Raw genomic sequence first — 10,389 nt, 5'->3', positions numbered from 1 at the left:
AGTCTTTCTGACAAAGTAGAGACCATAATAATTCACTGCCACCTTCATCAAAGTTAGTGAGTTATGGAGTATATGCAGAATAATTACCCTTCAAGTAGAGCATGTGGGTAGTTTCTTATTATAAATTTTTATCTTGAATACATAAATTGTCACCCTTTGTTAACAAACAATTTAAAGCAGGCTGAATTGTGTGATTAAACTATAAAAGAAAATTACTTCAAAACTGTTCATTTCTCAGCCAAGACATCAAAGATAGAATTTCTGTTACTAGGGTCCAGGGTTTGGTACACAAGTCAATTGGAGTTGTGGAAGTACAAGTTAACAAACAGAACTCCTCAAGTGTTTTTTACAATGAGGAAGAGCAAAAGATGTTTCACAGGTATATGATTTTATTTCTTAAATCTAAAGCTAATTAATCTATTTTGCCCAATCTGTCAAAAATGATAGCACCCTTAAATATCAGTAATATATGTACCATTTAATAAATCACAACTCATGCACTCACTATCCATGCTAAATCATGACCAGAGAACTATAATTCCTTAGATGGGGTGCTATAAATAAATATTGGAAATACCCAATATTGCTTGAGAATATCCAACATTCATTTTTACCTCTGTAAAGCCCTGTATATTTTTCTATTCATTCACTAAGGAATACACCTCTAAAAGAGCTACTGGCCCTGCAAGTATCATGAAATACAGATTTCCTTGCTGAGTGTTGCACAATAGCTCCCTTCCAGGAGTAAAGCTGATTGGGGTCTTGTCCAGGCTGAGTTTAAGCACTTAGAATACACAGTGGCATGCTTTCAATACCTTTTTCTGGGCCCAAGAAGTTTGTCCCAACCATGGGTCATTCTCAGAACACAAGAACTCCAAGTAGGACAGGAGAGTATTAGCTATATTTAGAAACTCCCTGGACATATGCCCAAGTTACAAGAGCTCTGTGGGTCTGACAGATCCTAGACATAAAAACACCCAGAACTACATCTATTCCCTAACTGCCAGCTCCCCACCACCACTGAAATAGGATGAAAAACATGGATTGTAAAACTATTTTGAAGAGGATAAGCAGAATATTAAAGATGAAGCATTTCTCCCTGGCCTTTATACCAGCATAATGATTTCTAAACTAAGGGAAGATCTTAAGTGAAGTTCATAATAATTGGAGTGGTGATGAACGGCCTTAATTTACAAATCTCAGATGGAAGAATAAGATCATTTGCTGCTTTCAGATGTGCTATCTCCTTCTCATTGCCCTTTAAGGGTCAAATCGAACAACAGTGAATTATCATTATTATTACTAATTATAATCACACTTTGCTTGGTAGCTTTCTTTTTACATAACTTTTGATGTAGAAATTGTTATGATATATTCTTGACCTTTATGCTATGGCTCAAAAGTGTAGTAATTTACTTATTCCTGTGTTCAGAGTAAATTATGATTTGCTATTGACTATGTTCAGAATGAGGATCAATTAAATAAGACTTAAAATGGTAAAGAACTTAAATCCTAGTTTGTCCTGACCCCTACTTTGAGCTAAAAAATTTGAATGTGTGTAAATTTAAAGGTAAGTTTTAAGTTCTATATATTTAGAAATTATACTATGTACTTGATACACTTCTATATTTCCTTCATGAATGATTTGGAATTTAATTCCTAGCAATTCTCTGGTTTATAATCATTCCCTTCAATGTTCAGAGTTCATAAGTAGACATAAGTAATATGAAAACTCAAACTGTTGATAACAACAATTCAGAAAGACTAAATGGTGAGAAAACTGAATTTCTGTATTAAAAACAAGCTTACATTTTATGGTTGCTAATTAAATGTTGAGTATTTTTCAAAGTACTTTGACAAATATTAACTCGTTCAATTCTTATAAAAACCCTATAAAATGGGTATCATAAATTTAGCCATTTTACAGATGAGGAAATCAAAGCAAAGAGAGTGTAAGTAGAATGTCCAACGCCATGTCTGCTGTAAGTAGGTGGTATTCTGTCCGGTTCCAGAAACCTACAGAATTGATCATGACACAAAACTGACTCCTCTATCAGCCGCAATGAGAAATTTATTCGTTTCCCCATCTCAGTTTTTTTCTCTGAAAACGAATGTGTTTGGTGTACTTTTGACACAAGAATGGAATATTAAATTTATAAAAAGTAACTCTTGTACTAAATTTTGCTAGCATAGTGTACAGATTTATTAATTACTAAAAATAACTTCATATAAATGATCCAAATAGAAAAGATTACAGATTTGTTTAAAGCATATCATCTTTATCTCAATGTGTAAGGAAATGAACATGTTTTAAAATAAATTATTTAGTGCATATATATAATCATTTCAGTGATTTAAAAAATGTGAATTTGCTGAACTGAAAGCAATAAAAATATTTAAAAAATAAAAATAAATAAATAAATAAAAATAAAAAATGCGAATTTCATGGTGAGAACTCCCAGTGCTACACTATAACTTTTGCTTTCAAAGTTCTAGAAACAAATTCTCAGGCAAAACATATCTGGATGCGTAAGGGCACCTCATAGTCAATATCTTTACCATTTTCCCAAGCTTGCACTTTCTAATGGCCTTTTCTGCTTTGTCTAATAACAGCATCCTTTAATCGCCCAGAGAGAAACCTCACACATTTTCTTTGACTGACTCCTTCAACCCAATCAATGAGCCGCAAAATTCCACCGATTCTGTTTCTGAAACATCTCCTGAACCCATCATCTCCCTTCATTTATACACACTGCTCTACTTCTTGGCCCCATCTTCTTACCCCCAGGATCGTAAAGGTAACAGCTTCAAACAGGCTGCCGTATCCTCTGCCTGTTCCTTATTCAATCAGTCCCCCCACATACTAGTGTCTACCAGAGTTCTCTTCAAGAACACTAAGTTTTTAAAAACTTTCAGCAGTATCCAATTGTTTATAGCAGAGGCTCCAAACCTTAAAGTGTATTAGATTCACACGGAGGGCTTGTTGAAACAAACACTGATTTCTGGGGGATGTCCCCAACATTCTGACTCAACAGGCTTGGAATGGGACCTAAAATCTGCATGTGCAGCCAGTTCTTAGGTGACGCTAATTGCTGCTGGGTCAGTGACCACGCTTTGGTTTCTCCATCAGTGCTGTGCACTAAAACTACTTGGGACAGTTTCATAAAATGCCCTCCTGAACCCTAAACCAATTACATGCAGGCACTGATTGCTTTTTTTAAATCTTAGGGGTGGTTCTGATTTGTGGGCAGGATTATATACTTGAAAACTAACTGCTAAGATGGGAGGCCTTAAGTGTTCTCACCATACACACATACAAAAGGTAACAATATGAGGGGATTAATATGTTAATTAGCTTGATTGTGGTGATCACTGTATAATGCATATGTAGCAAAACTTCACATTGTACACATTCAATATATACATCTTTTGTCAATTATGCCTCAATAAAGCTGGAAAAAACACCACACAAATTTAGCCAAGTGTCCTTCATTTTTATTTGCAAAATCTGACAAACCTACTAACATTTTCATTTCAAACTGGGCCCTACAAATTATGTAGCTGATCTTGACCATGAAAACAAATTTAAATATTCATTTCCTAAGGCAAATGGATGAACTGAGTAATATATGACACCAGCTGAGCTGAGATGAATGCAAACTTTCTTTTTATTTGAGCATCTTTCTTTCCTGCCCTCACACCTGCACTCCTCATAAATACTCCCTGACGTACAACTTTCCCACCAAGTTTCCAGCTGCGAGAAGGTGTAAAAGTGGTGCTGCCAACTAGGAAATAAAAACATGTAAACGGACGTTCATCAGAGATTCTGCTACAATCAAAAATATGGAGAATATAACAGAAAGAAAGAAAACTTTAAAAAGATTTTTCACAAAAGCACAATTTCTTTAAAAAATAAAAAACTAAGTGTAAAAAGAAGCCATGGTACATGTTGTCTGTACCAATATCATTGGTAATAAGTAAAATGAGAAAGTGAGAGGAGAGAGAGTACTGGGAACATAGAACTTAATTGATTCTGCCTTTTCTACTACCTGTAACTTATAAACCTAATATTGACTTTGGAAATATTTCTAAACCCTGTGATGCTATGTTTGAAAGTTTTGCATCCACTTCTCAATAAATATAGATGTTTTTCCTTCAAGTATCTTTTTGAAATAAGGGTGGGTTGGGTTGGTTTTGTTTTTGTTTGTTTGTTTTTTTGCTTCTTTTTTATAGCTGTCAATCAAATATATTATTTGTGTCTACTTCAAACTCATTTTGCAAGAAAGGATTTCAAAATCTTCTCTCTTTCTTCTGGGGTAATAACAAAGGGTGAAACAAACAAGGAAGATGACTTTATATAATTCTTTCATTTCAGATCCCGGTTCCTTCCTGCTATAAACTTCATGCCAGAGTACTGCTTCAGATACAGACAAAATGAAAGAAGCACTTGTATCCTATAAAGAGCAAGTTCACCTTTGGTGTAAATGTTGGGGGAACACTGCTTTCATCTTTGAAGAAAATATAATGTGCCCTGAAAATATTCAGATTTAAAATTCTCCAAACGTTTAGCTCCTAGGAATATCAATTTCACAAGCAGGATATAACAGCAAGCTGTCCTTAAGGTTTGAAGCAGGTAGGCTGGAGCGGTGGTGGCTGACAAGAGGATGAACATGGGCAGCAGAAGGCCTGATCCCAGCTCAGTCACTTATGGACATTATAACCTTGCACAGATTTTTTAGGCTCTTGGTACCTCATCTACATTAGGGGGGTGAATGATAACAGTACCTATTCTTTTTTTAAATATTGCTATTGATTTCAGAGAAGAAGGGAGAGAGAGAGAGAGAGATAGAAACATCAATGAAGAGAGAGAATCATTTGATCAGCTGCCTCCTACTGGGAATGGAGCCCGCAACCCGGACATGGGCCCTGATTCTGAAGTTAATTTTGACAGATCAATGTGGCTAATATGGGTAATGCTGATGCCCCCAGTGGGGATTGAGCCCACAACCCAGGCCTCTGCCCTGACTGGGAATGGAACCGTGACCTCTTGGTTCATGGGTGGAAAACTCAACCACTGAACAACACCGGTGGGGCCACAGTGCCTAATCTTTAGGGCTGTTGTAAGCCTTAAAAGGTTCAGTTCTTAGAACAATGCCTAGTCCACAAACGCACCATGAAAATGCTGTTATTACATTAGCATAAAAATATTTCTGGGTTTGAATCTATGAAAGCAAGTTCCTGTATATAATTCCTACCCTTCTCACTTATTTTTCCTGGCATGCATAATGGAGATCAAGGTTTAAAGGAAAGTGTTATTTTTGTCTTTTGTTTCTTATCAAGAGTCAGAGCTTGCAGAGAGCTAAAGCTATTTTAAAATAGAGCCTGGTTGACAGGCACTGTAATGTACAAAGAACAGTATGGGAGACACCCAAGACAGGATTAACGTCCTGGTTCACAGTTAAGCTGTGACTGCACTTTTCTCATCTGTAAAATACAAAGGTACCCATTGAATTTCTAATATTTCTTGCAGAGCTAAAATTCTGATTTTGTAACCTTTACCATTAATGTCGAACTTGTCAAAAAGAAATTCGGTGAACTACTACTTATCAAAGAGCTTTCTTGTGGCAGTTTTTCTTAAAGGTCTCATATCAAAAAATTCATCATCCTGTACTATACATACTTCCCACCCCTCAGAGCCAGACAACTAAATAATGCCAACAGTAAAAGCTTCCATTACCAGCTGAGCCTGGCAGAAAAATTAATAATACCTATTAGTGCTGTATGCAATGCTTTTATCCATATTAACACATAGTATATTATATTAATGACAGATTAGTGCTTCTCAGAGCAGTGCTTCTCAACCTGGGCAATTTTACTTACTCCGCAGGAGACATCTGGCAATGTCTGGAGTCATTTTGGATCATCCCAACCACGGGAGTGCACTTGTGTCAAGTGGGTAGAAGCCAGGGATGCTGTTAAAGATTCTCCAATGCACAGGATGGTCCGACACCACAAAGAATTTCCTGAGCGCACTACTGCCCCCTAGAGGGCCATTTGGAAATCTAGTAATTCGGGTTGGTGTGGGGAGAGGACTACTAGACTGGCATGAGCAGACAGGGTTTCAGAGATGCCTCATACAACATGCAATACAATCAGTCCTTTTTAATGAAACACTGGACCACAACCTATTCAACCTTCAAATGTTCCATGAACTACAGAGGTCATAAACCTGTTCATGATTATCTAAGCCTGGAACCTAATTACATTTTACATACAAAAGTAAAGAACTTCTTGCTTGCTTTAAAAGTTTCTAAGTTTAGAAAATCAAATTATGTAAATCAAAATAACACGAAATTTTGTTTGATTTGAAACTTGCTAAGAATTGCTCATGATTCTGGAAAAATAACCAACAACAATGCCATTCATGGACCAAGACATACATCTGCAATTGCAGGCATCACATATAGTGTTTGGCTTCTGAATATACTTCATTACTTTCCTGTGTGATCATAAGTAAGCATTTACATATTTAAATGTTATTTTATTATGAACTACTTGTTTGGCACTCTGCTCTTTTATATTATAGTTAGGGATTACATATTTTTAATTATTCAGGTTATATTATATATGAATTTCATTTCATGGCAGTAAAAAAAAGCACTACAAATCATATGCTATTAAAAAGAGGCATTGGATCCAATAGGGTTGAGAATCTGCTTTTCAGATGAGCTCATTTAACCCCTTCATTTTATGGAAGCCAAGGTCTTCGATGGCAAGCCTCCTTTGTTTCCATAACAGGTCCTTCTCTTCTATCTTAGATCGGTGCTATCAACAGATCTCTGAGTACTAGGGGCTGCTCGACTCATATTCACACAAAGAATTCCCTCCAAACATACAATATAACCTGTACAGCATCAACATATAGAATGTTATCATGGGAACCATGACAAGGACAAACTGAGAAAACTGTCATCACCAACCTATTGGAAAACTAAGCTTCATTCATTTGTTTGTCTACGCAATCTTCCGTGTAAAAACAAAGTGAATGAAAACAAGAATGACTCATTTCAGAGGTTTCTAATTTGGCAAGATTAAATCACCAGAGGTCTAGAATTTCCTCTGGAACAAAATGTCACAGGCCAGGCTTTGGGAGGAAACAATAACAATCATCTACTTGAGTAGTCCCACAACTCATTTTACCCATTCATATGGCGTCCAGTTTTCATTTCACTCTAAATGCCAGGGAGACCAAATGACTGTTTTGATTACTGTGACTCCTTAATATGATTTTGGGTAATATTACAATCTCCTTCCTGAAACCTTAATTTTCCCTCTTATTTACCTGTGAGGCAAACATTAATTGAGTGCTTCTTGTTTAAAACATGGTACACAATGCTCTGGGGAATTGTGAAATAGAAGACAAACTGTCTGACAATGACAATGTTGCCACCTAAAAGAGGAGACAGAATATAAACATATAAATACAAATACAGGGCAAAATCAAGGAGACTGCAAAAGAGCAATATGCAAGTATTAAAGGGGAAGACAAATCAAATCTTAAAAAAACAAAAACATGTCAGGAGCTGAGGAGCTGCAAGGCAGTCCATTGCCTGAGTCTCCTTTTTAAGTTTTCTGTGATACATGCTTTCTCCTTTGAACTATTTCTAGCGACTGGGGTAGTGGAGAGGATGGTCAGTGGGGATCCAAGAGGTGCTTAACCCAAAACAGCACAATACCATTCAAGTCTTAAGTCACAATAACACAGTTTTGTCTGCAGAAGAAATAACCACAGGTCTTTCAAGGGAAGATAGAAATGTGGCAGATGACCTTTCATTTTCAGCACCACAGAAGAAATAAACAGAACCATCCCATATTAATCTCTAATCTAGCAAAACAACTTTTCTCTCTTCAATTTTCACCTATAAAATTGGAGAGATAACTTCAATGACCTCTGTTCTGTAGGGTAAATTTTAAAAGTGGCTTAACCAATACACTTTCTATTTCCAAGGGACAATAAAAGACCTCCACATAGTAAACAGAGCCCTGGGGATGAACAGTAACATTGCCTGTTCCTCACATATGCAAATATAAATTACCTCATAGATGAAAGGCAATTTACAGAATGTGCATTTTACCCACAGATTCCTTCTAGGAAAAAGGTCGCATTTGGGCTAGTTTTTAAATTTTATAGTAGAATCAGATTTCTCACCCTTACTGAATTGAGTCACTATTTCAGAAACTCTGACTTATATATTTGATTTTCCCCACCTTAAATTTTATTCATTTCATTAAAATTTATAGACTCTTGCTATGTTCCTCTGCTATGTTTATGTTCTAAAAATCCCAGCCCAATGAAGTTTTAATTCTAATGGAGACAGTCAATAAGGGAGAAATTTTTAAGTAAATTATATGTTAGATAAGAGTAAGTGATGTGGTGGAAAGTGAGTAGGGGAGGGGTACAGGGATCAAGAATTAGAGGTGAAGCTTTGCAATTTTAAATTGCAAACGTAGGTCTCAATAAGGAAATGGCTTAGAGTCTGGATCATTTCAATGTATATGTTGCTTTACCTTTTCCATTTCCTTATTATTACTTCAATTGCTGCATGGTGATTTGAAAAAGATTCATTTCAACTAAGATGAAGTTCCATGTAAATAGAGCAAGAAACAAAAATTGCCAAAAACTTATACAACTGAATATGTAGGAATATCCCTAATAAGATACGTGTAGGATACAAACAAAAAAAACCAACAAAACTTTGCTGAGAGCTAGTAATGCACTTATGCGACAATGAAAAATGCATATTGTCACCCAGTACGAGAAAACTAAGTACTGTAAAGATGCTATTGCTCCCAAAATTAATTGATAAATTTAATGCAATTCTATTAATAACCTCAAGGTAGAGAACCAAGATGGCGGCGTAAGGTATAAACCTGTGCATGCTGCCTCCCACAACAACACTGAAATTACAACTATAAGACAAAATAGCTATCATCCAGAACTATGGGAAAGCTGGCCGAGTGGAAGTTCTACAACTAGAAGGAAAGAAAGCCGAAACCGGTTTGGCTCAGTGGATAGTTTTTTTTGCAGGAGGCAGCTGATCGATGTTTCTCTCTCATCGATGTTTCTAACTCTCTATCTCTCTCCCTTCCTCTCTGTAAAAAATCAATAAAATATATATTTTAAAAAAAAATAGAAGGAAAGAAAGAAGTGCACTGAGACTGAGTAGGAGGTGCAGAGGCACCAAGAACAGAGGTACGAAGGGGCGCGCAAGCGGGCTGCAACTGGATGCGCGGTTTTCTGCAATCGGAAGGGGAGACAAGCTCTCCAACGCACTGAGCTCCTTTAAGGGGAGATTCTGAGGTTCCAGACTCCTACGGGGAGAAACTGGACTGTCTTGCAGTGGGTCGGAAAGCGAGGGTGGCTTTCTCGCAGAGGTGCTCGCAGGGATCATTGTTGCCGTGGGGGCGCGGGACTCGGGGATGCAGAGACGCAGAGTCCTGGAGAAGCTAGGAGTCGCGGAGACGCTGACGACAACATTGCTGTTTGCTCTGCCCTGGTGATTCTCTGAGACCCCGCCCCACTACATTTATATCCCCATCCAAGCTGTGCCAGTGGTGCAAGGAACCACCTGCATTTTTGCAGCCTATCCCAACAAACTGCAGCTGTGTCAGAGAGCTCCAAAACTTCCAAATTCCAAACAAAGAGGAGAAATCTGTTGATATCGCTATAGTTCCTGCTGGGTGGACCCACACAGTGGTTGACTTGGAGATCCAGGAGCCAGGGTACCCCTGGTCAGATACAGATTTCAACTCCTCACATCCCTAAGGGACACACTCAAGAAACAGACTCAGTGAGCACCAAAGCCCCACTGAAGCAAGTCCTGCTCCATAAGGGTGGGTCCAGCACAGCACTTCTTCCACTATAGACACAACGGGTCCTCACAGTCGGCCAAAAATGCGGAGACAAAGAAACACGTCACAAATGAAAGAAATGGAGGAAAGCAAACTAATGGAGGACATAGAGTTCAAAACCACAGTTATAAGGTTACTCAAGAATCTTCTACGAACCTCCGAGGAACTTAGTGAGACCTCCAAGGAACTTAGTGAGATCTTCAAGGATCTTAATGAGAATGCCAAAGAAATGGAAAAGGACCAGTGAGAAATCAAGCATACACTGACTGAAATAAAGAATAATATACAGAGATCCAACAGCAGACTAGAGGATCCCAAGAATCAAGTCAAAGATTTGAAATATGAAGAAGCAAAAAACACCCATCTGGAAAAGCAAAATGAAAAAAGAATCGAAAAATATGAAGATAGTGTAAGGAGCCTCTGGGACACCTTCAAGCGTACCAACATCAGAATTATAGGGGTGCCAGAAGATGCGAC

The sequence above is a fragment of the Myotis davidii genome, unplaced genomic scaffold, assembly GCF_000327345.1.
Source record: "Myotis davidii unplaced genomic scaffold, ASM32734v1 scaffold473, whole genome shotgun sequence".
NCBI classification, from domain to species: domain Eukaryota; kingdom Metazoa; phylum Chordata; class Mammalia; order Chiroptera; family Vespertilionidae; genus Myotis; species Myotis davidii.
Note: the sequence above shows the minus strand (reverse complement) of the source record.